This window comes from Schistocerca serialis, unplaced genomic scaffold, assembly GCF_023864345.2.
Source record: "Schistocerca serialis cubense isolate TAMUIC-IGC-003099 unplaced genomic scaffold, iqSchSeri2.2 HiC_scaffold_547, whole genome shotgun sequence".
In the NCBI taxonomy this organism is placed as follows: Eukaryota; Metazoa; Arthropoda; class Insecta; order Orthoptera; family Acrididae; genus Schistocerca; species Schistocerca serialis.
The window spans coordinates 1-26,697 of NW_026048132.1; the positions used below are offsets into that span (position 1 = coordinate 1).

General features: G+C 50.7%; 34 non-coding genes across 34 annotated transcripts; all 34 read left to right on the forward strand.

The window, feature by feature from the left end:
- The first annotated feature begins 61 nt into the window (after window positions 1-61).
- Trnaa-ugc (transfer RNA alanine (anticodon UGC)) lies at window positions 62-134 on the forward strand. The gene has a single exon. It is a non-coding gene; the product is annotated as a tRNA-Ala (tRNA).
- Window positions 135-549: 415 nt separating this feature from the next.
- On the forward strand, window positions 550-622 carry Trnaa-agc (transfer RNA alanine (anticodon AGC)). The gene has a single exon. It is a non-coding gene; the product is annotated as a tRNA-Ala (tRNA).
- Window positions 623-1,635: 1,013 nt separating this feature from the next.
- Trnaa-ugc (transfer RNA alanine (anticodon UGC)) lies at window positions 1,636-1,707 on the forward strand. Its single transcript has one exon. It is a non-coding gene; the product is annotated as a tRNA-Ala (tRNA).
- A 416-nt stretch (window positions 1,708-2,123) lies between these two features.
- On the forward strand, window positions 2,124-2,196 carry Trnaa-agc (transfer RNA alanine (anticodon AGC)). Its single transcript has one exon. It is a non-coding gene; the product is annotated as a tRNA-Ala (tRNA).
- A 1,012-nt stretch (window positions 2,197-3,208) lies between these two features.
- Trnaa-ugc (transfer RNA alanine (anticodon UGC)) lies at window positions 3,209-3,281 on the forward strand. The gene has a single exon. It is a non-coding gene; the product is annotated as a tRNA-Ala (tRNA).
- A 414-nt stretch (window positions 3,282-3,695) lies between these two features.
- On the forward strand, window positions 3,696-3,768 carry Trnaa-agc (transfer RNA alanine (anticodon AGC)). Its single transcript has one exon. It is a non-coding gene; the product is annotated as a tRNA-Ala (tRNA).
- A 1,012-nt stretch (window positions 3,769-4,780) lies between these two features.
- Window positions 4,781-4,853, forward strand: Trnaa-ugc (transfer RNA alanine (anticodon UGC)). Its single transcript has one exon. It is a non-coding gene; the product is annotated as a tRNA-Ala (tRNA).
- A 416-nt stretch (window positions 4,854-5,269) lies between these two features.
- Window positions 5,270-5,342, forward strand: Trnaa-agc (transfer RNA alanine (anticodon AGC)). Its single transcript has one exon. It is a non-coding gene; the product is annotated as a tRNA-Ala (tRNA).
- Window positions 5,343-6,355: 1,013 nt separating this feature from the next.
- On the forward strand, window positions 6,356-6,428 carry Trnaa-ugc (transfer RNA alanine (anticodon UGC)). The gene has a single exon. It is a non-coding gene; the product is annotated as a tRNA-Ala (tRNA).
- A 416-nt stretch (window positions 6,429-6,844) lies between these two features.
- On the forward strand, window positions 6,845-6,917 carry Trnaa-agc (transfer RNA alanine (anticodon AGC)). The gene has a single exon. It is a non-coding gene; the product is annotated as a tRNA-Ala (tRNA).
- A 1,013-nt stretch (window positions 6,918-7,930) lies between these two features.
- Trnaa-ugc (transfer RNA alanine (anticodon UGC)) lies at window positions 7,931-8,003 on the forward strand. Its single transcript has one exon. It is a non-coding gene; the product is annotated as a tRNA-Ala (tRNA).
- Window positions 8,004-8,419: 416 nt separating this feature from the next.
- Trnaa-agc (transfer RNA alanine (anticodon AGC)) lies at window positions 8,420-8,492 on the forward strand. Its single transcript has one exon. It is a non-coding gene; the product is annotated as a tRNA-Ala (tRNA).
- A 1,013-nt stretch (window positions 8,493-9,505) lies between these two features.
- Trnaa-ugc (transfer RNA alanine (anticodon UGC)) lies at window positions 9,506-9,578 on the forward strand. The gene has a single exon. It is a non-coding gene; the product is annotated as a tRNA-Ala (tRNA).
- Window positions 9,579-9,994: 416 nt separating this feature from the next.
- On the forward strand, window positions 9,995-10,067 carry Trnaa-agc (transfer RNA alanine (anticodon AGC)). The gene has a single exon. It is a non-coding gene; the product is annotated as a tRNA-Ala (tRNA).
- A 1,013-nt stretch (window positions 10,068-11,080) lies between these two features.
- Trnaa-ugc (transfer RNA alanine (anticodon UGC)) lies at window positions 11,081-11,153 on the forward strand. Its single transcript has one exon. It is a non-coding gene; the product is annotated as a tRNA-Ala (tRNA).
- Window positions 11,154-11,569: 416 nt separating this feature from the next.
- Window positions 11,570-11,642, forward strand: Trnaa-agc (transfer RNA alanine (anticodon AGC)). The gene has a single exon. It is a non-coding gene; the product is annotated as a tRNA-Ala (tRNA).
- A 1,013-nt stretch (window positions 11,643-12,655) lies between these two features.
- On the forward strand, window positions 12,656-12,728 carry Trnaa-ugc (transfer RNA alanine (anticodon UGC)). The gene has a single exon. It is a non-coding gene; the product is annotated as a tRNA-Ala (tRNA).
- A 416-nt stretch (window positions 12,729-13,144) lies between these two features.
- On the forward strand, window positions 13,145-13,217 carry Trnaa-agc (transfer RNA alanine (anticodon AGC)). Its single transcript has one exon. It is a non-coding gene; the product is annotated as a tRNA-Ala (tRNA).
- A 1,013-nt stretch (window positions 13,218-14,230) lies between these two features.
- On the forward strand, window positions 14,231-14,303 carry Trnaa-ugc (transfer RNA alanine (anticodon UGC)). The gene has a single exon. It is a non-coding gene; the product is annotated as a tRNA-Ala (tRNA).
- Window positions 14,304-14,719: 416 nt separating this feature from the next.
- On the forward strand, window positions 14,720-14,792 carry Trnaa-agc (transfer RNA alanine (anticodon AGC)). Its single transcript has one exon. It is a non-coding gene; the product is annotated as a tRNA-Ala (tRNA).
- A 1,013-nt stretch (window positions 14,793-15,805) lies between these two features.
- Window positions 15,806-15,878, forward strand: Trnaa-ugc (transfer RNA alanine (anticodon UGC)). Its single transcript has one exon. It is a non-coding gene; the product is annotated as a tRNA-Ala (tRNA).
- Window positions 15,879-16,294: 416 nt separating this feature from the next.
- Trnaa-agc (transfer RNA alanine (anticodon AGC)) lies at window positions 16,295-16,367 on the forward strand. The gene has a single exon. It is a non-coding gene; the product is annotated as a tRNA-Ala (tRNA).
- A 1,013-nt stretch (window positions 16,368-17,380) lies between these two features.
- Trnaa-ugc (transfer RNA alanine (anticodon UGC)) lies at window positions 17,381-17,453 on the forward strand. Its single transcript has one exon. It is a non-coding gene; the product is annotated as a tRNA-Ala (tRNA).
- A 416-nt stretch (window positions 17,454-17,869) lies between these two features.
- Window positions 17,870-17,942, forward strand: Trnaa-agc (transfer RNA alanine (anticodon AGC)). Its single transcript has one exon. It is a non-coding gene; the product is annotated as a tRNA-Ala (tRNA).
- Window positions 17,943-18,955: 1,013 nt separating this feature from the next.
- On the forward strand, window positions 18,956-19,028 carry Trnaa-ugc (transfer RNA alanine (anticodon UGC)). The gene has a single exon. It is a non-coding gene; the product is annotated as a tRNA-Ala (tRNA).
- Window positions 19,029-19,444: 416 nt separating this feature from the next.
- Trnaa-agc (transfer RNA alanine (anticodon AGC)) lies at window positions 19,445-19,517 on the forward strand. Its single transcript has one exon. It is a non-coding gene; the product is annotated as a tRNA-Ala (tRNA).
- A 1,013-nt stretch (window positions 19,518-20,530) lies between these two features.
- Window positions 20,531-20,603, forward strand: Trnaa-ugc (transfer RNA alanine (anticodon UGC)). The gene has a single exon. It is a non-coding gene; the product is annotated as a tRNA-Ala (tRNA).
- A 416-nt stretch (window positions 20,604-21,019) lies between these two features.
- On the forward strand, window positions 21,020-21,092 carry Trnaa-agc (transfer RNA alanine (anticodon AGC)). Its single transcript has one exon. It is a non-coding gene; the product is annotated as a tRNA-Ala (tRNA).
- Window positions 21,093-22,105: 1,013 nt separating this feature from the next.
- Window positions 22,106-22,178, forward strand: Trnaa-ugc (transfer RNA alanine (anticodon UGC)). Its single transcript has one exon. It is a non-coding gene; the product is annotated as a tRNA-Ala (tRNA).
- Window positions 22,179-22,594: 416 nt separating this feature from the next.
- Window positions 22,595-22,667, forward strand: Trnaa-agc (transfer RNA alanine (anticodon AGC)). The gene has a single exon. It is a non-coding gene; the product is annotated as a tRNA-Ala (tRNA).
- Window positions 22,668-23,680: 1,013 nt separating this feature from the next.
- On the forward strand, window positions 23,681-23,753 carry Trnaa-ugc (transfer RNA alanine (anticodon UGC)). Its single transcript has one exon. It is a non-coding gene; the product is annotated as a tRNA-Ala (tRNA).
- Window positions 23,754-24,169: 416 nt separating this feature from the next.
- Window positions 24,170-24,242, forward strand: Trnaa-agc (transfer RNA alanine (anticodon AGC)). Its single transcript has one exon. It is a non-coding gene; the product is annotated as a tRNA-Ala (tRNA).
- A 1,013-nt stretch (window positions 24,243-25,255) lies between these two features.
- Trnaa-ugc (transfer RNA alanine (anticodon UGC)) lies at window positions 25,256-25,328 on the forward strand. The gene has a single exon. It is a non-coding gene; the product is annotated as a tRNA-Ala (tRNA).
- Window positions 25,329-25,744: 416 nt separating this feature from the next.
- On the forward strand, window positions 25,745-25,817 carry Trnaa-agc (transfer RNA alanine (anticodon AGC)). The gene has a single exon. It is a non-coding gene; the product is annotated as a tRNA-Ala (tRNA).
- The last annotated feature ends 880 nt before the right edge of the window (window positions 25,818-26,697 follow it).

The following is a 26,697-nucleotide window of genomic DNA, read 5'->3' on the forward strand; positions in this document are numbered from 1 at the left end:
CATCGTGTCCGTGCACATAAGAGTAGTAAAGAATGGAGAACAGCGCAGCTTGGTTGTGCTTGGGGGCGTAGCTCAGTTGGTAGAGCGTTCGCTTTGCATGTGAAAGGTCCCGGGTTCAAGCCCCGGCGCCTCCATGTTTTGTGGTCAGTGCGTGGTAAGTGTTGGTCGCGGCGAGCCTAAAGGCACGCAAGCTGTTGCAAAGCCAGCGTCACAGACTCGTATACTGACGTAAGGAGAGCAAGACGTAAATGTGAGGACCGGCTGTTGTCGAGGTGTCATCGAGTGCAAATCTGCCTGGGTAAAACGGCCTAACCTCAGTGAAGTCTAGAGAGTGAACAACACTTTCGTCTACCTCAGAGCGTTGGCCGAACGCTATTTTCGACGTCGTGCGTGCCACTTTGATTTTGGCCAACTACGATTCGATACAGAATGCAGGAAACCTGAAAGACACCCTCACAGACACATTGAGAGTAGTGTTTGTCTGCGGAATAATTGGAGTGCAAGGGTGTGTGCAATTGATATGACTGTATGTAGCGCAGTTCGTCAGCAGGGGGCGTAGCTCAGATGGTAGAGCGCTCGCTTAGCATGCGAGAGGTACTGGGATCGATACCCAGCGCCTCCAGAATTTTTAACACACCAACATGCGCACACTGCCATGCAAGTGGAATAATTCACAGCCAGAAAATGTGTCAAGGCAGATACGAGCGAACGATTAGCAGCCACAATTGGCAAGCGTGCTGTAATGCGCAGGAAGTACCCTCCTCCAACCACTACACTTAATTTAGAAACAGTACTCGTGTTCCCATAAGATTCTCAAACCTATGTCGGAAAGATGAGCCTTGCGCCGAATTCACAAAAATCCCACTGCACATTCCAATTCTTTACGTGCAGTCGGCTGCTACTGGTGTTGCTAGTTGTGACTGCTGATGACAGATGCCGTAGCAATCAATTCATGGAGTGAGTTGTATGTTTTGCGATACTCTGTCTCTGACAAGCAAGCAGAGGTGACATAGGCGCGAATACGGAAAGCTTGCAGCCCCTCGCTGCCTGCAGACACCGAGCAGCCACACTAGGTGGGCGGCCTAAGCCGTAGGCGAAATGTGCTCACTCGCTTGGGCGCGACGACAAGCTCTAAATAAGGCTGTCACTAGCGTGAGCGTTGCGTGAGCGTCGTGTAAAGTCGGAAAAGTCGTCTGCATGGGTGAGTGCCATGTTTGGGGAGCGTTTCGTAGTTTGCGCAGTGCAATGGAGACGCGGAAACTTGTTGTGGCCCAGTCTTTTGCAGTTGGACGACAAGAGTGGTACACAGTAGTAAAGTGCGAGGCAGTGAGTTGGCATGAACAGTCGAGTGCACAATGGGGCTTCAGATGTGCTTGTTACCTCAGGTGCTGTGTGATTGTCGACATGGAGTGAAAACAGAGCAACTTGTGACTGGCCCTTCAATTTAAGACGTTAAAAACGGACGGAATTTGCAGTCGTAATACCAGAGCATCGAAACTACTTGGAACTCTTGTGTATATGAACGCGTCCGCGCCTTTGTACTCTGTTCCCTTCAGCCCTGCAAACCAACCAACCATCGTGTCCGTGCACATAAGAGTAGTAAAGAATGGAGAACAGCGCAGCTTGGTTGTGCTTGGGGGCGTAGCTCAGTTGGTAGAGCGTTCGCTTTGCATGTGAAAGGTCCCGGGTTCAAGCCCGGCGCCTCCATGTTTTGTGGTCAGTGCGTGGTAAGTGTTGGTCGCGGCGAGCCTAAAGGCACGCAAGCTGTTGCAAAGCCAGCGTCACAGACTCGTATACTGACGTAAGGAGAGCAAGACGTAAATGTGAGGACCGGCTGTTGTCGAGGTGTCATCGAGTGCAAATCTGCCTTGGGTAAAACGGCCTAACCTCAGTGAAGTCTAGAGAGTGAACAACACTTTCGTCTACCTCAGAGCGTTGGCCGAACGCTATTTTCGACGTCGTGCGTGCCACTTTGATTTTGGCCAACTACGATTCGATACAGAATGCAGGAAACCTGAAAGACACCCTCACAGACACATTGAGAGTAGTGTTTGTCTGCGGAATAATTGGAGTGCAAGGGTGTGTGCAATTGATATGACTGTATGTAGCGCAGTTCGTCAGCAGGGGGCGTAGCTCAGATGGTAGAGCGCTCGCTTAGCATGCGAGAGGTACTGGGATCGATACCCAGCGCCTCCAGAATTTTTAACACACCAACATGCGCACACTGCCATGCAAGTGGAATAATTCACAGCCAGAAAATGTGTCAAGGCAGATACGAGCGAACGATTAGCAGCCACAATTGGCAAGCGTGCTGTAATGCGCAGGAAGTACCCTCCTCCAACCACTACACTTAATTTAGAAACAGTACTCGTGTTCCCATAAGATTCTCAAACCTATGTCGGAAAGATGAGCCTTGCGCCGAATTCACAAAAATCCCACTGCACATTCCAATTCTTTACGTGCAGTCGGCTGCTACTGGTGTTGCTAGTTGTGACTGCTGATGACAGATGCCGTAGCAATCAATTCATGGAGTGAGTTGTATGTTTTGCGATACTCTGTCTCTGACAAGCAAGCAGAGGTGACATAGGCGCGAATACGGAAAGCTTGCAGCCCCTCGCTGCCTGCAGACACCGAGCAGCCACACTAGGTGGGCGGCCTAAGCCGTAGGCGAAATGTGCTCACTCGCTTGGGCGCGACGACAAGCTCTAAATAAGGCTGTCACTAGCGTGAGCGTTGCGTGAGCGTCGTGTAAAGTCGGAAAAGTCGTCTGCATGGGTGAGTGCCATGTTTGGGGAGCGTTTCGTAGTTTGCGCAGTGCAATGGAGACGCGGAAACTTGTTGTGGCCCAGTCTTTTGCAGTTGGACGACAAGAGTGGTACACAGTAGTAAAGTGCGAGGCAGTGAGTTGGCATGAACAGTCGAGTGCACAATGGGGCTTCAGATGTGCTTGTTACCTCAGGTGCTGTGTGATTGTCGACATGGAGTGAAAACAGAGCAACTTGTGACTGGCCCTTCAATTTAAGACGTTAAAAACGGACGGAATTTGCAGTCGTAATACCAGAGCATCGAAACTACTTGAACTCTTGTGTATATGAACGCGTCCGCGCCTTTGTACTCTGTTCCCTTCAGCCCTGCAAACCAACCAACCATCGTGTCCGTGCACATAAGAGTAGTAAAGAATGGAGAACAGCGCAGCTTGGTTGTGCTTGGGGGCGTAGCTCAGTTGGTAGAGCGTTCGCTTTGCATGTGAAAGGTCCCGGGTTCAAGCCCCGGCGCCTCCATGTTTTGTGGTCAGTGCGTGGTAAGTGTTGGTCGCGGCGAGCCTAAGGCACGCAAGCTGTTGCAAAGCCAGCGTCACAGACTCGTATACTGACGTAAGGAGAGCAAGACGTAAATGTGAGGACCGGCTGTTGTCGAGGTGTCATCGAGTGCAAATCTGCCTTGGGTAAAACGGCCTAACCTCAGTGAAGTCTAGAGAGTGAACAACACTTTCGTCTACCTCAGAGCGTTGGCCGAACGCTATTTTCGACGTCGTGCGTGCCACTTTGATTTGGCCAACTACGATTCGATACAGAATGCAGGAAACCTGAAAGACACCCTCACAGACACATTGAGAGTAGTGTTTGTCTGCGGAATAATTGGAGTGCAAGGGTGTGTGCAATTGATATGACTGTATGTAGCGCAGTTCGTCAGCAGGGGGCGTAGCTCAGATGGTAGAGCGCTCGCTTAGCATGCGAGAGGTACTGGGATCGATACCCAGCGCCTCCAGAATTTTTAACACACCAACATGCGCACACTGCCATGCAAGTGGAATAATTCACAGCCAGAAAATGTGTCAAGGCAGATACGAGCGAACGATTAGCAGCCACAATTGGCAAGCGTGCTGTAATGCGCAGGAAGTACCCTCCTCCAACCACTACACTTAATTTAGAAACAGTACTCGTGTTCCCATAAGATTCTCAAACCTATGTCGGAAAGATGAGCCTTGCGCCGAATTCACAAAAATCCCACTGCACATTCCAATTCTTTACGTGCAGTCGGCTGCTACTGGTGTTGCTAGTTGTGACTGCTGATGACAGATGCCGTAGCAATCAATTCATGGAGTGAGTTGTATGTTTTGCGATACTCTGTCTCTGACAAGCAAGCAGAGGTGACATAGGCGCGAATACGGAAAGCTTGCAGCCCCTCGCTGCCTGCAGACACCGAGCAGCCACACTAGGTGGGCGGCCTAAGCCGTAGGCGAAATGTGCTCACTCGCTTGGGCGCGACGACAAGCTCTAAATAAGGCTGTCACTAGCGTGAGCGTTGCGTGAGCGTCGTGTAAAGTCGGAAAGTCGTCTGCATGGGTGAGTGCCATGTTTGGGGAGCGTTTCGTAGTTTGCGCAGTGCAATGGAGACGCGGAAACTTGTTGTGGCCCAGTCTTTTGCAGTTGGACGACAAGAGTGGTACACAGTAGTAAAGTGCGAGGCAGTGAGTTGGCATGAACAGTCGAGTGCACAATGGGGCTTCAGATGTGCTTGTTACCTCAGGTGCTGTGTGATTGTCGACATGGAGTGAAAACAGAGCAACTTGTGACTGGCCCTTCAATTTAAGACGTTAAAAACGGACGGAATTTGCAGTCGTAATACCAGAGCATCGAAACTACTTGGAACTCTTGTGTATATGAACGCGTCCGCGCCTTTGTACTCTGTTCCCTTCAGCCCTGCAAACCAACCAACCATCGTGTCCGTGCACATAAGAGTAGTAAAGAATGGAGAACAGCGCAGCTTGGTTGTGCTTGGGGGCGTAGCTCAGTTGGTAGAGCGTTCGCTTTGCATGTGAAAGGTCCCGGGTTCAAGCCCCGGCGCCTCCATGTTTTGTGGTCAGTGCGTGGTAAGTGTTGGTCGCGGCGAGCCTAAAGGCACGCAAGCTGTTGCAAAGCCAGCGTCACAGACTCGTATACTGACGTAAGGAGAGCAAGACGTAAATGTGAGGACCGGCTGTTGTCGAGGTGTCATCGAGTGCAAATCTGCCTTGGGTAAAACGGCCTAACCTCAGTGAAGTCTAGAGAGTGAACAACACTTTCGTCTACCTCAGAGCGTTGGCCGAACGCTATTTTCGACGTCGTGCGTGCCACTTTGATTTTGGCCAACTACGATTCGATACAGAATGCAGGAAACCTGAAAGACACCCTCACAGACACATTGAGAGTAGTGTTTGTCTGCGGAATAATTGGAGTGCAAGGGTGTGTGCAATTGATATGACTGTATGTAGCGCAGTTCGTCAGCAGGGGGCGTAGCTCAGATGGTAGAGCGCTCGCTTAGCATGCGAGAGGTACTGGGATCGATACCCAGCGCCTCCAGAATTTTTAACACACCAACATGCGCACACTGCCATGCAAGTGGAATAATTCACAGCCAGAAAATGTGTCAAGGCAGATACGAGCGAACGATTAGCAGCCACAATTGGCAAGCGTGCTGTAATGCGCAGGAAGTACCCTCCTCCAACCACTACACTTAATTTAGAAACAGTACTCGTGTTCCCATAAGATTCTCAAACCTATGTCGGAAAGATGAGCCTTGCGCCGAATTCACAAAAATCCCACTGCACATTCCAATTCTTTACGTGCAGTCGGCTGCTACTGGTGTTGCTAGTTGTGACTGCTGATGACAGATGCCGTAGCAATCAATTCATGGAGTGAGTTGTATGTTTTGCGATACTCTGTCTCTGACAAGCAAGCAGAGGTGACATAGGCGCGAATACGGAAAGCTTGCAGCCCCTCGCTGCCTGCAGACACCGAGCAGCCACACTAGGTGGGCGGCCTAAGCCGTAGGCGAAATGTGCTCACTCGCTTGGGCGCGACGACAAGCTCTAAATAAGGCTGTCACTAGCGTGAGCGTTGCGTGAGCGTCGTGTAAAGTCGGAAAAGTCGTCTGCATGGGTGAGTGCCATGTTTGGGGAGCGTTTCGTAGTTTGCGCAGTGCAATGGAGACGCGGAAACTTGTTGTGGCCCAGTCTTTTGCAGTTGGACGACAAGAGTGGTACACAGTAGTAAAGTGCGAGGCAGTGAGTTGGCATGAACAGTCGAGTGCACAATGGGGCTTCAGATGTGCTTGTTACCTCAGGTGCTGTGTGATTGTCGACATGGAGTGAAAACAGAGCAACTTGTGACTGGCCCTTCAATTTAAGACGTTAAAAACGGACGGAATTTGCAGTCGTAATACCAGAGCATCGAAACTACTTGGAACTCTTGTGTATATGAACGCGTCCGCGCCTTTGTACTCTGTTCCCTTCAGCCCTGCAAACCAACCAACCATCGTGTCCGTGCACATAAGAGTAGTAAAGAATGGAGAACAGCGCAGCTTGGTTGTGCTTGGGGGCGTAGCTCAGTTGGTAGAGCGTTCGCTTTGCATGTGAAAGGTCCCGGGTTCAAGCCCCGGCGCCTCCATGTTTTGTGGTCAGTGCGTGGTAAGTGTTGGTCGCGGCGAGCCTAAAGGCACGCAAGCTGTTGCAAAGCCAGCGTCACAGACTCGTATACTGACGTAAGGAGAGCAAGACGTAAATGTGAGGACCGGCTGTTGTCGAGGTGTCATCGAGTGCAAATCTGCCTTGGGTAAAACGGCCTAACCTCAGTGAAGTCTAGAGAGTGAACAACACTTTCGTCTACCTCAGAGCGTTGGCCGAACGCTATTTTCGACGTCGTGCGTGCCACTTTGATTTTGGCCAACTACGATTCGATACAGAATGCAGGAAACCTGAAAGACACCCTCACAGACACATTGAGAGTAGTGTTTGTCTGCGGAATAATTGGAGTGCAAGGGTGTGTGCAATTGATATGACTGTATGTAGCGCAGTTCGTCAGCAGGGGGCGTAGCTCAGATGGTAGAGCGCTCGCTTAGCATGCGAGAGGTACTGGGATCGATACCCAGCGCCTCCAGAATTTTTAACACACCAACATGCGCACACTGCCATGCAAGTGGAATAATTCACAGCCAGAAAATGTGTCAAGGCAGATACGAGCGAACGATTAGCAGCCACAATTGGCAAGCGTGCTGTAATGCGCAGGAAGTACCCTCCTCCAACCACTACACTTAATTTAGAAACAGTACTCGTGTTCCCATAAGATTCTCAAACCTATGTCGGAAAGATGAGCCTTGCGCCGAATTCACAAAAATCCCACTGCACATTCCAATTCTTTACGTGCAGTCGGCTGCTACTGGTGTTGCTAGTTGTGACTGCTGATGACAGATGCCGTAGCAATCAATTCATGGAGTGAGTTGTATGTTTTGCGATACTCTGTCTCTGACAAGCAAGCAGAGGTGACATAGGCGCGAATACGGAAAGCTTGCAGCCCCTCGCTGCCTGCAGACACCGAGCAGCCACACTAGGTGGGCGGCCTAAGCCGTAGGCGAAATGTGCTCACTCGCTTGGGCGCGACGACAAGCTCTAAATAAGGCTGTCACTAGCGTGAGCGTTGCGTGAGCGTCGTGTAAAGTCGGAAAAGTCGTCTGCATGGGTGAGTGCCATGTTTGGGGAGCGTTTCGTAGTTTGCGCAGTGCAATGGAGACGCGGAAACTTGTTGTGGCCCAGTCTTTTGCAGTTGGACGACAAGAGTGGTACACAGTAGTAAAGTGCGAGGCAGTGAGTTGGCATGAACAGTCGAGTGCACAATGGGGCTTCAGATGTGCTTGTTACCTCAGGTGCTGTGTGATTGTCGACATGGAGTGAAAACAGAGCAACTTGTGACTGGCCCTTCAATTTAAGACGTTAAAAACGGACGGAATTTGCAGTCGTAATACCAGAGCATCGAAACTACTTGGAACTCTTGTGTATATGAACGCGTCCGCGCCTTTGTACTCTGTTCCCTTCAGCCCTGCAAACCAACCAACCATCGTGTCCGTGCACATAAGAGTAGTAAAGAATGGAGAACAGCGCAGCTTGGTTGTGCTTGGGGGCGTAGCTCAGTTGGTAGAGCGTTCGCTTTGCATGTGAAAGGTCCCGGGTTCAAGCCCCGGCGCCTCCATGTTTTGTGGTCAGTGCGTGGTAAGTGTTGGTCGCGGCGAGCCTAAAGGCACGCAAGCTGTTGCAAAGCCAGCGTCACAGACTCGTATACTGACGTAAGGAGAGCAAGACGTAAATGTGAGGACCGGCTGTTGTCGAGGTGTCATCGAGTGCAAATCTGCCTTGGGTAAAACGGCCTAACCTCAGTGAAGTCTAGAGAGTGAACAACACTTTCGTCTACCTCAGAGCGTTGGCCGAACGCTATTTTCGACGTCGTGCGTGCCACTTTGATTTTGGCCAACTACGATTCGATACAGAATGCAGGAAACCTGAAAGACACCCTCACAGACACATTGAGAGTAGTGTTTGTCTGCGGAATAATTGGAGTGCAAGGGTGTGTGCAATTGATATGACTGTATGTAGCGCAGTTCGTCAGCAGGGGGCGTAGCTCAGATGGTAGAGCGCTCGCTTAGCATGCGAGAGGTACTGGGATCGATACCCAGCGCCTCCAGAATTTTTAACACACCAACATGCGCACACTGCCATGCAAGTGGAATAATTCACAGCCAGAAAATGTGTCAAGGCAGATACGAGCGAACGATTAGCAGCCACAATTGGCAAGCGTGCTGTAATGCGCAGGAAGTACCCTCCTCCAACCACTACACTTAATTTAGAAACAGTACTCGTGTTCCCATAAGATTCTCAAACCTATGTCGGAAAGATGAGCCTTGCGCCGAATTCACAAAAATCCCACTGCACATTCCAATTCTTTACGTGCAGTCGGCTGCTACTGGTGTTGCTAGTTGTGACTGCTGATGACAGATGCCGTAGCAATCAATTCATGGAGTGAGTTGTATGTTTTGCGATACTCTGTCTCTGACAAGCAAGCAGAGGTGACATAGGCGCGAATACGGAAAGCTTGCAGCCCCTCGCTGCCTGCAGACACCGAGCAGCCACACTAGGTGGGCGGCCTAAGCCGTAGGCGAAATGTGCTCACTCGCTTGGGCGCGACGACAAGCTCTAAATAAGGCTGTCACTAGCGTGAGCGTTGCGTGAGCGTCGTGTAAAGTCGGAAAAGTCGTCTGCATGGGTGAGTGCCATGTTTGGGGAGCGTTTCGTAGTTTGCGCAGTGCAATGGAGACGCGGAAACTTGTTGTGGCCCAGTCTTTTGCAGTTGGACGACAAGAGTGGTACACAGTAGTAAAGTGCGAGGCAGTGAGTTGGCATGAACAGTCGAGTGCACAATGGGGCTTCAGATGTGCTTGTTACCTCAGGTGCTGTGTGATTGTCGACATGGAGTGAAAACAGAGCAACTTGTGACTGGCCCTTCAATTTAAGACGTTAAAAACGGACGGAATTTGCAGTCGTAATACCAGAGCATCGAAACTACTTGGAACTCTTGTGTATATGAACGCGTCCGCGCCTTTGTACTCTGTTCCCTTCAGCCCTGCAAACCAACCAACCATCGTGTCCGTGCACATAAGAGTAGTAAAGAATGGAGAACAGCGCAGCTTGGTTGTGCTTGGGGGCGTAGCTCAGTTGGTAGAGCGTTCGCTTTGCATGTGAAAGGTCCCGGGTTCAAGCCCCGGCGCCTCCATGTTTTGTGGTCAGTGCGTGGTAAGTGTTGGTCGCGGCGAGCCTAAAGGCACGCAAGCTGTTGCAAAGCCAGCGTCACAGACTCGTATACTGACGTAAGGAGAGCAAGACGTAAATGTGAGGACCGGCTGTTGTCGAGGTGTCATCGAGTGCAAATCTGCCTTGGGTAAAACGGCCTAACCTCAGTGAAGTCTAGAGAGTGAACAACACTTTCGTCTACCTCAGAGCGTTGGCCGAACGCTATTTTCGACGTCGTGCGTGCCACTTTGATTTTGGCCAACTACGATTCGATACAGAATGCAGGAAACCTGAAAGACACCCTCACAGACACATTGAGAGTAGTGTTTGTCTGCGGAATAATTGGAGTGCAAGGGTGTGTGCAATTGATATGACTGTATGTAGCGCAGTTCGTCAGCAGGGGGCGTAGCTCAGATGGTAGAGCGCTCGCATAGCATGCGAGAGGTACTGGGATCGATACCCAGCGCCTCCAGAATTTTTAACACACCAACATGCGCACACTGCCATGCAAGTGGAATAATTCACAGCCAGAAAATGTGTCAAGGCAGATACGAGCGAACGATTAGCAGCCACAATTGGCAAGCGTGCTGTAATGCGCAGGAAGTACCCTCCTCCAACCACTACACTTAATTTAGAAACAGTACTCGTGTTCCCATAAGATTCTCAAACCTATGTCGGAAAGATGAGCCTTGCGCCGAATTCACAAAAATCCCACTGCACATTCCAATTCTTTACGTGCAGTCGGCTGCTACTGGTGTTGCTAGTTGTGACTGCTGATGACAGATGCCGTAGCAATCAATTCATGGAGTGAGTTGTATGTTTTGCGATACTCTGTCTCTGACAAGCAAGCAGAGGTGACATAGGCGCGAATACGGAAAGCTTGCAGCCCCTCGCTGCCTGCAGACACCGAGCAGCCACACTAGGTGGGCGGCCTAAGCCGTAGGCGAAATGTGCTCACTCGCTTGGGCGCGACGACAAGCTCTAAATAAGGCTGTCACTAGCGTGAGCGTTGCGTGAGCGTCGTGTAAAGTCGGAAAAGTCGTCTGCATGGGTGAGTGCCATGTTTGGGGAGCGTTTCGTAGTTTGCGCAGTGCAATGGAGACGCGGAAACTTGTTGTGGCCCAGTCTTTTGCAGTTGGACGACAAGAGTGGTACACAGTAGTAAAGTGCGAGGCAGTGAGTTGGCATGAACAGTCGAGTGCACAATGGGGCTTCAGATGTGCTTGTTACCTCAGGTGCTGTGTGATTGTCGACATGGAGTGAAAACAGAGCAACTTGTGACTGGCCCTTCAATTTAAGACGTTAAAAACGGACGGAATTTGCAGTCGTAATACCAGAGCATCGAAACTACTTGGAACTCTTGTGTATATGAACGCGTCCGCGCCTTTGTACTCTGTTCCCTTCAGCCCTGCAAACCAACCAACCATCGTGTCCGTGCACATAAGAGTAGTAAAGAATGGAGAACAGCGCAGCTTGGTTGTGCTTGGGGGCGTAGCTCAGTTGGTAGAGCGTTCGCTTTGCATGTGAAAGGTCCCGGGTTCAAGCCCCGGCGCCTCCATGTTTTGTGGTCAGTGCGTGGTAAGTGTTGGTCGCGGCGAGCCTAAAGGCACGCAAGCTGTTGCAAAGCCAGCGTCACAGACTCGTATACTGACGTAAGGAGAGCAAGACGTAAATGTGAGGACCGGCTGTTGTCGAGGTGTCATCGAGTGCAAATCTGCCTTGGGTAAAACGGCCTAACCTCAGTGAAGTCTAGAGAGTGAACAACACTTTCGTCTACCTCAGAGCGTTGGCCGAACGCTATTTTCGACGTCGTGCGTGCCACTTTGATTTTGGCCAACTACGATTCGATACAGAATGCAGGAAACCTGAAAGACACCCTCACAGACACATTGAGAGTAGTGTTTGTCTGCGGAATAATTGGAGTGCAAGGGTGTGTGCAATTGATATGACTGTATGTAGCGCAGTTCGTCAGCAGGGGGCGTAGCTCAGATGGTAGAGCGCTCGCTTAGCATGCGAGAGGTACTGGGATCGATACCCAGCGCCTCCAGAATTTTTAACACACCAACATGCGCACACTGCCATGCAAGTGGAATAATTCACAGCCAGAAAATGTGTCAAGGCAGATACGAGCGAACGATTAGCAGCCACAATTGGCAAGCGTGCTGTAATGCGCAGGAAGTACCCTCCTCCAACCACTACACTTAATTTAGAAACAGTACTCGTGTTCCCATAAGATTCTCAAACCTATGTCGGAAAGATGAGCCTTGCGCCGAATTCACAAAAATCCCACTGCACATTCCAATTCTTTACGTGCAGTCGGCTGCTACTGGTGTTGCTAGTTGTGACTGCTGATGACAGATGCCGTAGCAATCAATTCATGGAGTGAGTTGTATGTTTTGCGATACTCTGTCTCTGACAAGCAAGCAGAGGTGACATAGGCGCGAATACGGAAAGCTTGCAGCCCCTCGCTGCCTGCAGACACCGAGCAGCCACACTAGGTGGGCGGCCTAAGCCGTAGGCGAAATGTGCTCACTCGCTTGGGCGCGACGACAAGCTCTAAATAAGGCTGTCACTAGCGTGAGCGTTGCGTGAGCGTCGTGTAAAGTCGGAAAAGTCGTCTGCATGGGTGAGTGCCATGTTTGGGGAGCGTTTCGTAGTTTGCGCAGTGCAATGGAGACGCGGAAACTTGTTGTGGCCCAGTCTTTTGCAGTTGGACGACAAGAGTGGTACACAGTAGTAAAGTGCGAGGCAGTGAGTTGGCATGAACAGTCGAGTGCACAATGGGGCTTCAGATGTGCTTGTTACCTCAGGTGCTGTGTGATTGTCGACATGGAGTGAAAACAGAGCAACTTGTGACTGGCCCTTCAATTTAAGACGTTAAAAACGGACGGAATTTGCAGTCGTAATACCAGAGCATCGAAACTACTTGGAACTCTTGTGTATATGAACGCGTCCGCGCCTTTGTACTCTGTTCCCTTCAGCCCTGCAAACCAACCAACCATCGTGTCCGTGCACATAAGAGTAGTAAAGAATGGAGAACAGCGCAGCTTGGTTGTGCTTGGGGGCGTAGCTCAGTTGGTAGAGCGTTCGCTTTGCATGTGAAAGGTCCCGGGTTCAAGCCCCGGCGCCTCCATGTTTTGTGGTCAGTGCGTGGTAAGTGTTGGTCGCGGCGAGCCTAAAGGCACGCAAGCTGTTGCAAAGCCAGCGTCACAGACTCGTATACTGACGTAAGGAGAGCAAGACGTAAATGTGAGGACCGGCTGTTGTCGAGGTGTCATCGAGTGCAAATCTGCCTTGGGTAAAACGGCCTAACCTCAGTGAAGTCTAGAGAGTGAACAACACTTTCGTCTACCTCAGAGCGTTGGCCGAACGCTATTTTCGACGTCGTGCGTGCCACTTTGATTTTGGCCAACTACGATTCGATACAGAATGCAGGAAACCTGAAAGACACCCTCACAGACACATTGAGAGTAGTGTTTGTCTGCGGAATAATTGGAGTGCAAGGGTGTGTGCAATTGATATGACTGTATGTAGCGCAGTTCGTCAGCAGGGGGCGTAGCTCAGATGGTAGAGCGCTCGCTTAGCATGCGAGAGGTACTGGGATCGATACCCAGCGCCTCCAGAATTTTTAACACACCAACATGCGCACACTGCCATGCAAGTGGAATAATTCACAGCCAGAAAATGTGTCAAGGCAGATACGAGCGAACGATTAGCAGCCACAATTGGCAAGCGTGCTGTAATGCGCAGGAAGTACCCTCCTCCAACCACTACACTTAATTTAGAAACAGTACTCGTGTTCCCATAAGATTCTCAAACCTATGTCGGAAAGATGAGCCTTGCGCCGAATTCACAAAAATCCCACTGCACATTCCAATTCTTTACGTGCAGTCGGCTGCTACTGGTGTTGCTAGTTGTGACTGCTGATGACAGATGCCGTAGCAATCAATTCATGGAGTGAGTTGTATGTTTTGCGATACTCTGTCTCTGACAAGCAAGCAGAGGTGACATAGGCGCGAATACGGAAAGCTTGCAGCCCCTCGCTGCCTGCAGACACCGAGCAGCCACACTAGGTGGGCGGCCTAAGCCGTAGGCGAAATGTGCTCACTCGCTTGGGCGCGACGACAAGCTCTAAATAAGGCTGTCACTAGCGTGAGCGTTGCGTGAGCGTCGTGTAAAGTCGGAAAAGTCGTCTGCATGGGTGAGTGCCATGTTTGGGGAGCGTTTCGTAGTTTGCGCAGTGCAATGGAGACGCGGAAACTTGTTGTGGCCCAGTCTTTTGCAGTTGGACGACAAGAGTGGTACACAGTAGTAAAGTGCGAGGCAGTGAGTTGGCATGAACAGTCGAGTGCACAATGGGGCTTCAGATGTGCTTGTTACCTCAGGTGCTGTGTGATTGTCGACATGGAGTGAAAACAGAGCAACTTGTGACTGGCCCTTCAATTTAAGACGTTAAAAACGGACGGAATTTGCAGTCGTAATACCAGAGCATCGAAACTACTTGGAACTCTTGTGTATATGAACGCGTCCGCGCCTTTGTACTCTGTTCCCTTCAGCCCTGCAAACCAACCAACCATCGTGTCCGTGCACATAAGAGTAGTAAAGAATGGAGAACAGCGCAGCTTGGTTGTGCTTGGGGGCGTAGCTCAGTTGGTAGAGCGTTCGCTTTGCATGTGAAAGGTCCCGGGTTCAAGCCCCGGCGCCTCCATGTTTTGTGGTCAGTGCGTGGTAAGTGTTGGTCGCGGCGAGCCTAAAGGCACGCAAGCTGTTGCAAAGCCAGCGTCACAGACTCGTATACTGACGTAAGGAGAGCAAGACGTAAATGTGAGGACCGGCTGTTGTCGAGGTGTCATCGAGTGCAAATCTGCCTTGGGTAAAACGGCCTAACCTCAGTGAAGTCTAGAGAGTGAACAACACTTTCGTCTACCTCAGAGCGTTGGCCGAACGCTATTTTCGACGTCGTGCGTGCCACTTTGATTTTGGCCAACTACGATTCGATACAGAATGCAGGAAACCTGAAAGACACCCTCACAGACACATTGAGAGTAGTGTTTGTCTGCGGAATAATTGGAGTGCAAGGGTGTGTGCAATTGATATGACTGTATGTAGCGCAGTTCGTCAGCAGGGGGCGTAGCTCAGATGGTAGAGCGCTCGCATAGCATGCGAGAGGTACTGGGATCGATACCCAGCGCCTCCAGAATTTTTAACACACCAACATGCGCACACTGCCATGCAAGTGGAATAATTCACAGCCAGAAAATGTGTCAAGGCAGATACGAGCGAACGATTAGCAGCCACAATTGGCAAGCGTGCTGTAATGCGCAGGAAGTACCCTCCTCCAACCACTACACTTAATTTAGAAACAGTACTCGTGTTCCCATAAGATTCTCAAACCTATGTCGGAAAGATGAGCCTTGCGCCGAATTCACAAAAATCCCACTGCACATTCCAATTCTTTACGTGCAGTCGGCTGCTACTGGTGTTGCTAGTTGTGACTGCTGATGACAGATGCCGTAGCAATCAATTCATGGAGTGAGTTGTATGTTTTGCGATACTCTGTCTCTGACAAGCAAGCAGAGGTGACATAGGCGCGAATACGGAAAGCTTGCAGCCCCTCGCTGCCTGCAGACACCGAGCAGCCACACTAGGTGGGCGGCCTAAGCCGTAGGCGAAATGTGCTCACTCGCTTGGGCGCGACGACAAGCTCTAAATAAGGCTGTCACTAGCGTGAGCGTTGCGTGAGCGTCGTGTAAAGTCGGAAAAGTCGTCTGCATGGGTGAGTGCCATGTTTGGGGAGCGTTTCGTAGTTTGCGCAGTGCAATGGAGACGCGGAAACTTGTTGTGGCCCAGTCTTTTGCAGTTGGACGACAAGAGTGGTACACAGTAGTAAAGTGCGAGGCAGTGAGTTGGCATGAACAGTCGAGTGCACAATGGGGCTTCAGATGTGCTTGTTACCTCAGGTGCTGTGTGATTGTCGACATGGAGTGAAAACAGAGCAACTTGTGACTGGCCCTTCAATTTAAGACGTTAAAAACGGACGGAATTTGCAGTCGTAATACCAGAGCATCGAAACTACTTGGAACTCTTGTGTATATGAACGCGTCCGCGCCTTTGTACTCTGTTCCCTTCAGCCCTGCAAACCAACCAACCATCGTGTCCGTGCACATAAGAGTAGTAAAGAATGGAGAACAGCGCAGCTTGGTTGTGCTTGGGGGCGTAGCTCAGTTGGTAGAGCGTTCGCTTTGCATGTGAAAGGTCCCGGGTTCAAGCCCCGGCGCCTCCATGTTTTGTGGTCAGTGCGTGGTAAGTGTTGGTCGCGGCGAGCCTAAAGGCACGCAAGCTGTTGCAAAGCCAGCGTCACAGACTCGTATACTGACGTAAGGAGAGCAAGACGTAAATGTGAGGACCGGCTGTTGTCGAGGTGTCATCGAGTGCAAATCTGCCTTGGGTAAAACGGCCTAACCTCAGTGAAGTCTAGAGAGTGAACAACACTTTCGTCTACCTCAGAGCGTTGGCCGAACGCTATTTTCGACGTCGTGCGTGCCACTTTGATTTTGGCCAACTACGATTCGATACAGAATGCAGGAAACCTGAAAGACACCCTCACAGACACATTGAGAGTAGTGTTTGTCTGCGGAATAATTGGAGTGCAAGGGTGTGTGCAATTGATATGACTGTATGTAGCGCAGTTCGTCAGCAGGGGGCGTAGCTCAGATGGTAGAGCGCTCGCTTAGCATGCGAGAGGTACTGGGATCGATACCCAGCGCCTCCAGAATTTTTAACACACCAACATGCGCACACTGCCATGCAAGTGGAATAATTCACAGCCAGAAAATGTGTCAAGGCAGATACGAGCGAACGATTAGCAGCCACAATTGGCAAGCGTGCTGTAATGCGCAGGAAGTACCCTCCTCCAACCACTACACTTAATTTAGAAACAGTACTCGTGTTCCCATAAGATTCTCAAACCTATGTCGGAAAGATGAGCCTTGCGCCGAATTCACAAAAATCCCACTGCACATTCCAATTCTTTACGTGCAGTCGGCTGCTACTGGTGTTGCTAGTTGTGACTGCTGATGACAGATGCCGTAGCAATCAATTCATGGAGTGAGTTGTATGTTTTGCGATACTCTGTCTCTGACAAGCAAGCAGAGGTGACATAGGCGCGAATACGGAAAGCTTGCAGCCCCTCGCTGCCTGCAGACACCGAGCAGCCACACTAGGTGGGCGGCCTAAGCCGTAGGCGAAATGTGCTCACTCGCTTGGGCGCGACGACAAGCTCTAAATAAGGCTGTCACTAGCGTGAGCGTTGCGTGAGCGTCGTGTAAAGTCGGAAAAGTCGTCTGCATGGGTGAGTGCCATGTTTGGGGAGCGTTTCGTAGTTTGCGCAGTGCAATGGAGACGCGGAAACTTGTTGTGGCCCAGTCTTTTGCAGTTGGACGACAAGAGTGGTACACAGTAGTAAAGTGCGAGGCAGTGAGTTGGCATGAACAGTCGAGTGCACAATGGGGCTTCAGATGTGCTTGTTACCTCAGGTGCTGTGTGATTGTCGACATGGAGTGAAAACAGAGCAACTTGTGACTGGCCCTTCAATTTAAGACGTTAAAAACGGACGGAATTTGCAGTCGTAATACCAGAGCATCGAAACTACTTGGAACTCTTGTGTATATGAACGCGTCCGCGCCTTTGTACTCTGTTCCCTTCAGCCCTGCAAACCAACCAACCATCGTGTCCGTGCACATAAGAGTAGTAAAGAATGGAGAACAGCGCAGCTTGGTTGTGCTTGGGGGCGTAGCTCAGTTGGTAGAGCGTTCGCTTTGCATGTGAAAGGTCCCGGGTTCAAGCCCCGGCGCCTCCATGTTTTGTGGTCAGTGCGTGGTAAGTGTTGGTCGCGGCGAGCCTAAAGGCACGCAAGCTGTTGCAAAGCCAGCGTCACAGACTCGTATACTGACGTAAGGAGAGCAAGACGTAAATGTGAGGACCGGCTGTTGTCGAGGTGTCATCGAGTGCAAATCTGCCTTGGGTAAAACGGCCTAACCTCAGTGAAGTCTAGAGAGTGAACAACACTTTCGTCTACCTCAGAGCGTTGGCCGAACGCTATTTTCGACGTCGTGCGTGCCACTTTGATTTTGGCCAACTACGATTCGATACAGAATGCAGGAAACCTGAAAGACACCCTCACAGACACATTGAGAGTAGTGTTTGTCTGCGGAATAATTGGAGTGCAAGGGTGTGTGCAATTGATATGACTGTATGTAGCGCAGTTCGTCAGCAGGGGGCGTAGCTCAGATGGTAGAGCGCTCGCTTAGCATGCGAGAGGTACTGGGATCGATACCCAGCGCCTCCAGAATTTTTAACACACCAACATGCGCACACTGCCATGCAAGTGGAATAATTCACAGCCAGAAAATGTGTCAAGGCAGATACGAGCGAACGATTAGCAGCCACAATTGGCAAGCGTGCTGTAATGCGCAGGAAGTACCCTCCTCCAACCACTACACTTAATTTAGAAACAGTACTCGTGTTCCCATAAGATTCTCAAACCTATGTCGGAAAGATGAGCCTTGCGCCGAATTCACAAAAATCCCACTGCACATTCCAATTCTTTACGTGCAGTCGGCTGCTACTGGTGTTGCTAGTTGTGACTGCTGATGACAGATGCCGTAGCAATCAATTCATGGAGTGAGTTGTATGTTTTGCGATACTCTGTCTCTGACAAGCAAGCAGAGGTGACATAGGCGCGAATACGGAAAGCTTGCAGCCCCTCGCTGCCTGCAGACACCGAGCAGCCACACTAGGTGGGCGGCCTAAGCCGTAGGCGAAATGTGCTCACTCGCTTGGGCGCGACGACAAGCTCTAAATAAGGCTGTCACTAGCGTGAGCGTTGCGTGAGCGTCGTGTAAAGTCGGAAAAGTCGTCTGCATGGGTGAGTGCCATGTTTGGGGAGCGTTTCGTAGTTTGCGCAGTGCAATGGAGACGCGGAAACTTGTTGTGGCCCAGTCTTTTGCAGTTGGACGACAAGAGTGGTACACAGTAGTAAAGTGCGAGGCAGTGAGTTGGCATGAACAGTCGAGTGCACAATGGGGCTTCAGATGTGCTTGTTACCTCAGGTGCTGTGTGATTGTCGACATGGAGTGAAAACAGAGCAACTTGTGACTGGCCCTTCAATTTAAGACGTTAAAAACGGACGGAATTTGCAGTCGTAATACCAGAGCATCGAAACTACTTGGAACTCTTGTGTATATGAACGCGTCCGCGCCTTTGTACTCTGTTCCCTTCAGCCCTGCAAACCAACCAACCATCGTGTCCGTGCACATAAGAGTAGTAAAGAATGGAGAACAGCGCAGCTTGGTTGTGCTTGGGGGCGTAGCTCAGTTGGTAGAGCGTTCGCTTTGCATGTGAAAGGTCCCGGGTTCAAGCCCCGGCGCCTCCATGTTTTGTGGTCAGTGCGTGGTAAGTGTTGGTCGCGGCGAGCCTAAAGGCACGCAAGCTGTTGCAAAGCCAGCGTCACAGACTCGTATACTGACGTAAGGAGAGCAAGACGTAAATGTGAGGACCGGCTGTTGTCGAGGTGTCATCGAGTGCAAATCTGCCTTGGGTAAAACGGCCTAACCTCAGTGAAGTCTAGAGAGTGAACAACACTTTCGTCTACCTCAGAGCGTTGGCCGAACGCTATTTTCGACGTCGTGCGTGCCACTTTGATTTTGGCCAACTACGATTCGATACAGAATGCAGGAAACCTGAAAGACACCCTCACAGACACATTGAGAGTAGTGTTTGTCTGCGGAATAATTGGAGTGCAAGGGTGTGTGCAATTGATATGACTGTATGTAGCGCAGTTCGTCAGCAGGGGGCGTAGCTCAGATGGTAGAGCGCTCGCTTAGCATGCGAGAGGTACTGGGATCGATACCCAGCGCCTCCAGAATTTTTAACACACCAACATGCGCACACTGCCATGCAAGTGGAATAATTCACAGCCAGAAAATGTGTCAAGGCAGATACGAGCGAACGATTAGCAGCCACAATTGGCAAGCGTGCTGTAATGCGCAGGAAGTACCCTCCTCCAACCACTACACTTAATTTAGAAACAGTACTCGTGTTCCCATAAGATTCTCAAACCTATGTCGGAAAGATGAGCCTTGCGCCGAATTCACAAAAATCCCACTGCACATTCCAATTCTTTACGTGCAGTCGGCTGCTACTGGTGTTGCTAGTTGTGACTGCTGATGACAGATGCCGTAGCAATCAATTCATGGAGTGAGTTGTATGTTTTGCGATACTCTGTCTCTGACAAGCAAGCAGAGGTGACATAGGCGCGAATACGGAAAGCTTGCAGCCCCTCGCTGCCTGCAGACACCGAGCAGCCACACTAGGTGGGCGGCCTAAGCCGTAGGCGAAATGTGCTCACTCGCTTGGGCGCGACGACAAGCTCTAAATAAGGCTGTCACTAGCGTGAGCGTTGCGTGAGCGTCGTGTAAAGTCGGAAAAGTCGTCTGCATGGGTGAGTGCCATGTTTGGGGAGCGTTTCGTAGTTTGCGCAGTGCAATGGAGACGCGGAAACTTGTTGTGGCCCAGTCTTTTGCAGTTGGACGACAAGAGTGGTACACAGTAGTAAAGTGCGAGGCAGTGAGTTGGCATGAACAGTCGAGTGCACAATGGGGCTTCAGATGTGCTTGTTACCTCAGGTGCTGTGTGATTGTCGACATGGAGTGAAAACAGAGCAACTTGTGACTGGCCCTTCAATTTAAGACGTTAAAAACGGACGGAATTTGCAGTCGTAATACCAGAGCATCGAAACTACTTGGAACTCTTGTGTATATGAACGCGTCCGCGCCTTTGTACTCTGTTCCCTTCAGCCCTGCAAACCAACCAACCATCGTGTCCGTGCACATAAGAGTAGTAAAGAATGGAGAACAGCGCAGCTTGGTTGTGCTTGGGGGCGTAGCTCAGTTGGTAGAGCGTTCGCTTTGCATGTGAAAGGTCCCGGGTTCAAGCCCCGGCGCCTCCATGTTTTGTGGTCAGTGCGTGGTAAGTGTTGGTCGCGGCGAGCCTAAAGGCACGCAAGCTGTTGCAAAGCCAGCGTCACAGACTCGTATACTGACGTAAGGAGAGCAAGACGTAAATGTGAGGACCGGCTGTTGTCGAGGTGTCATCGAGTGCAAATCTGCCTTGGGTAAAACGGCCTAACCTCAGTGAAGTCTAGAGAGTGAACAACACTTTCGTCTACCTCAGAGCGTTGGCCGAACGCTATTTTCGACGTCGTGCGTGCCACTTTGAGTTTGGCCAACTACGATTCGATACAGAATGCAGGAAACCTGAAAGACACCCTCACAGACACATTGAGAGTAGTGTTTGTCTGCGGAATAATTGGAGTGCAAGGGTGTGTGCAATTGATATGACTGTATGTAGCGCAGTTCGTCAGCAGGGGGCGTAGCTCAGATGGTAGAGCGCTCGCTTAGCATGCGAGAGGTACTGGGATCGATACCCAGCGCCTCCAGAATTTTTAACACACCAACATGCGCACACTGCCATGCAAGTGGAATAATTCACAGCCAGAAAATGTGTCAAGGCAGATACGAGCGAACGATTAGCAGCCACAATTGGCAAGCGTGCTGTAATGCGCAGGAAGTACCCTCCTCCAACCACTACACTTAATTTAGAAACAGTACTCGTGTTCCCATAAGATTCTCAAACCTATGTCGGAAAGATGAGCCTTGCGCCGAATTCACAAAAATCCCACTGCACATTCCAATTCTTTACGTGCAGTCGGCTGCTACTGGTGTTGCTAGTTGTGACTGCTGATGACAGATGCCGTAGCAATCAATTCATGGAGTGAGTTGTATGTTTTGCGATACTCTGTCTCTGACAAGCAAGCAGAGGTGACATAGGCGCGAATACGGAAAGCTTGCAGCCCCTCGCTGCCTGCAGACACCGAGCAGCCACACTAGGTGGGCGGCCTAAGCCGTAGGCGAAATGTGCTCACTCGCTTGGGCGCGACGACAAGCTCTAAATAAGGCTGTCACTAGCGTGAGCGTTGCGTGAGCGTCGTGTAAAGTCGGAAAAGTCGTCTGCATGGGTGAGTGCCATGTTTGGGGAGCGTTTCGTAGTTTGCGCAGTGCAATGGAGACGCGGAAACTTGTTGTGGCCCAGTCTTTTGCAGTTGGACGACAAGAGTGGTACACAGTAGTAAAGTGCGAGGCAGTGAGTTGGCATGAACAGTCGAGTGCACAATGGGGCTTCAGATGTGCTTGTTACCTCAGGTGCTGTGTGATTGTCGACATGGAGTGAAAACAGAGCAACTTGTGACTGGCCCTTCAATTTAAGACGTTAAAAACGGACGGAATTTGCAGTCGTAATACCAGAGCATCGAAACTACTTGGAACTCTTGTGTATATGAACGCGTCCGCGCCTTTGTACTCTGTTCCCTTCAGCCCTGCAAACCAACCAACCATCGTGTCCGTGCACATAAGAGTAGTAAAGAATGGAGAACAGCGCAGCTTGGTTGTGCTTGGGGGCGTAGCTCAGTTGGTAGAGCGTTCGCTTTGCATGTGAAAGGTCCCGGGTTCAAGCCCCGGCGCCTCCATGTTTTGTGGTCAGTGCGTGGTAAGTGTTGGTCGCGGCGAGCCTAAAGGCACGCAAGCTGTTGCAAAGCCAGCGTCACAGACTCGTATACTGACGTAAGGAGAGCAAGACGTAAATGTGAGGACCGGCTGTTGTCGAGGTGTCATCGAGTGCAAATCTGCCTTGGGTAAAACGGCCTAACCTCAGTGAAGTCTAGAGAGTGAACAACACTTTCGTCTACCTCAGAGCGTTGGCCGAACGCTATTTTCGACGTCGTGCGTGCCACTTTGATTTTGGCCAACTACGATTCGATACAGAATGCAGGAAACCTGAAAGACACCCTCACAGACACATTGAGAGTAGTGTTTGTCTGCGGAATAATTGGAGTGCAAGGGTGTGTGCAATTGATATGACTGTATGTAGCGCAGTTCGTCAGCAGGGGGCGTAGCTCAGATGGTAGAGCGCTCGCTTAGCATGCGAGAGGTACTGGGATCGATACCCAGCGCCTCCAGAATTTTTAACACACCAACATGCGCACACTGCCATGCAAGTGGAATAATTCACAGCCAGAAAATGTGTCAAGGCAGATACGAGCGAACGATTAGCAGCCACAATTGGCAAGCGTGCTGTAATGCGCAGGAAGTACCCTCCTCCAACCACTACACTTAATTTAGAAACAGTACTCGTGTTCCCATAAGATTCTCAAACCTATGTCGGAAAGATGAGCCTTGCGCCGAATTCACAAAAATCCCACTGCACATTCCAATTCTTTACGTGCAGTCGGCTGCTACTGGTGTTGCTAGTTGTGACTGCTGATGACAGATGCCGTAGCAATCAATTCATGGAGTGAGTTGTATGTTTTGCGATACTCTGTCTCTGACAAGCAAGCAGAGGTGACATAGGCGCGAATACGGAAAGCTTGCAGCCCCTCGCTGCCTGCAGACACCGAGCAGCCACACTAGGTGGGCGGCCTAAGCCGTAGGCGAAATGTGCTCACTCGCTTGGGCGCGACGACAAGCTCTAAATAAGGCTGTCACTAGCGTGAGCGTTGCGTGAGCGTCGTGTAAAGTCGGAAAAGTCGTCTGCATGGGTGAGTGCCATGTTTGGGGAGCGTTTCGTAGTTTGCGCAGTGCAATGGAGACGCGGAAACTTGTTGTGGCCCAGTCTTTTGCAGTTGGACGACAAGAGTGGTACACAGTAGTAAAGTGCGAGGCAGTGAGTTGGCATGAACAGTCGAGTGCACAATGGGGCTTCAGATGTGCTTGTTACCTCAGGTGCTGTGTGATTGTCGACATGGAGTGAAAACAGAGCAACTTGTGACTGGCCCTTCAATTTAAGACGTTAAAAACGGACGGAATTTGCAGTCGTAATACCAGAGCATCGAAACTACTTGGAACTCTTGTGTATATGAACGCGTCCGCGCCTTTGTACTCTGTTCCCTTCAGCCCTGCAAACCAACCAACCATCGTGTCCGTGCACATAAGAGTAGTAAAGAATGGAGAACAGCGCAGCTTGGTTGTGCTTGGGGGCGTAGCTCAGTTGGTAGAGCGTTCGCTTTGCATGTGAAAGGTCCCGGGTTCAAGCCCCGGCGCCTCCATGTTTTGTGGTCAGTGCGTGGTAAGTGTTGGTCGCGGCGAGCCTAAAGGCACGCAAGCTGTTGCAAAGCCAGCGTCACAGACTCGTATACTGACGTAAGGAGAGCAAGACGTAAATGTGAGGACCGGCTGTTGTCGAGGTGTCATCGAGTGCAAATCTGCCTTGGGTAAAACGGCCTAACCTCAGTGAAGTCTAGAGAGTGAACAACACTTTCGTCTACCTCAGAGCGTTGGCCGAACGCTATTTTCGACGTCGTGCGTGCCACTTTGATTTTGGCCAACTACGATTCGATACAGAATGCAGGAAACCTGAAAGACACCCTCACAGACACATTGAGAGTAGTGTTTGTCTGCGGAATAATTGGAGTGCAAGGGTGTGTGCAATTGATATGACTGTATGTAGCGCAGTTCGTCAGCAGGGGGCGTAGCTCAGATGGTAGAGCGCTCGCTTAGCATGCGAGAGGTACTGGGATCGATACCCAGCGCCTCCAGAATTTTTAACACACCAACATGCGCACACTGCCATGCAAGTGGAATAATTCACAGCCAGAAAATGTGTCAAGGCAGATACGAGCGAACGATTAGCAGCCACAATTGGCAAGCGTGCTGTAATGCGCAGGAAGTACCCTCCTCCAACCACTACACTTAATTTAGAAACAGTACTCGTGTTCCCATAAGATTCTCAAACCTATGTCGGAAAGATGAGCCTTGCGCCGAATTCACAAAAATCCCACTGCACATTCCAATTCTTTACGTGCAGTCGGCTGCTACTGGTGTTGCTAGTTGTGACTGCTGATGACAGATGCCGTAGCAATCAATTCATGGAGTGAGTTGTATGTTTTGCGATACTCTGTCTCTGACAAGCAAGCAGAGGTGACATAGGCGCGAATACGGAAAGCTTGCAGCCCCTCGCTGCCTGCAGACACCGAGCAGCCACACTAGGTGGGCGGCCTAAGCCGTAGGCGAAATGTGCTCACTCGCTTGGGCGCGACGACAAGCTCTAAATAAGGCTGTCACTAGCGTGAGCGTTGCGTGAGCGTCGTGTAAAGTCGGAAAAGTCGTCTGCATGGGTGAGTGCCATGTTTGGGGAGCGTTTCGTAGTTTGCGCAGTGCAATGGAGACGCGGAAACTTGTTGTGGCCCAGTCTTTTGCAGTTGGACGACAAGAGTGGTACACAGTAGTAAAGTGCGAGGCAGTGAGTTGGCATGAACAGTCGAGTGCACAATGGGGCTTCAGATGTGCTTGTTACCTCAGGTGCTGTGTGATTGTCGACATGGAGTGAAAACAGAGCAACTTGTGACTGGCCCTTCAATTTAAGACGTTAAAAACGGACGGAATTTGCAGTCGTAATACCAGAGCATCGAAACTACTTGGAACTCTTGTGTATATGAACGCGTCCGCGCCTTTGTACTCTGTTCCCTTCAGCCCTGCAAACCAACCAACCATCGTGTCCGTGCACATAAGAGTAGTAAAGAATGGAGAACAGCGCAGCTTGGTTGTGCTTGGGGGCGTAGCTCAGTTGGTAGAGCGTTCGCTTTGCATGTGAAAGGTCCCGGGTTCAAGCCCCGGCGCCTCCATGTTTTGTGGTCAGTGCGTGGTAAGTGTTGGTCGCGGCGAGCCTAAAGGCACGCAAGCTGTTGCAAAGCCAGCGTCACAGACTCGTATACTGACGTAAGGAGAGCAAGACGTAAATGTGAGGACCGGCTGTTGTCGAGGTGTCATCGAGTGCAAATCTGCCTTGGGTAAAACGGCCTAACCTCAGTGAAGTCTAGAGAGTGAACAACACTTTCGTCTACCTCAGAGCGTTGGCCGAACGCTATTTTCGACGTCGTGCGTGCCACTTTGATTTTGGCCAACTACGATTCGATACAGAATGCAGGAAACCTGAAAGACACCCTCACAGACACATTGAGAGTAGTGTTTGTCTGCGGAATAATTGGAGTGCAAGGGTGTGTGCAATTGATATGACTGTATGTAGCGCAGTTCGTCAGCAGGGGGCGTAGCTCAGATGGTAGAGCGCTCGCTTAGCATGCGAGAGGTACTGGGATCGATACCCAGCGCCTCCAGAATTTTTAACACACCAACATGCGCACACTGCCATGCAAGTGGAATAATTCACAGCCAGAAAATGTGTCAAGGCAGATACGAGCGAACGATTAGCAGCCACAATTGGCAAGCGTGCTGTAATGCGCAGGAAGTACCCTCCTCCAACCACTACACTTAATTTAGAAACAGTACTCGTGTTCCCATAAGATTCTCAAACCTATGTCGGAAAGATGAGCCTTGCGCCGAATTCACAAAAATCCCACTGCACATTCCAATTCTTTACGTGCAGTCGGCTGCTACTGGTGTTGCTAGTTGTGACTGCTGATGACAGATGCCGTAGCAATCAATTCATGGAGTGAGTTGTATGTTTTGCGATACTCTGTCTCTGACAAGCAAGCAGAGGTGACATAGGCGCGAATACGGAAAGCTTGCAGCCCCTCGCTGCCTGCAGACACCGAGCAGCCACACTAGGTGGGCGGCCTAAGCCGTAGGCGAAATGTGCTCACTCGCTTGGGCGCGACGACAAGCTCTAAATAAGGCTGTCACTAGCGTGAGCGTTGCGTGAGCGTCGTGTAAAGTCGGAAAAGTCGTCTGCATGGGTGAGTGCCATGTTTGGGGAGCGTTTCGTAGTTTGCGCAGTGCAATGGAGACGCGGAAACTTGTTGTGGCCCAGTCTTTTGCAGTTGGACGACAAGAGTGGTACACAGTAGTAAAGTGCGAGGCAGTGAGTTGGCATGAACAGTCGAGTGCACAATGGGGCTTCAGATGTGCTTGTTACCTCAGGTGCTGTGTGATTGTCGACATGGAGTGAAAACAGAGCAACTTGTGACTGGCCCTTCAATTTAAGACGTTAAAAACGGACGGAATTTGCAGTCGTAATACCAGAGCATCGAAACTACT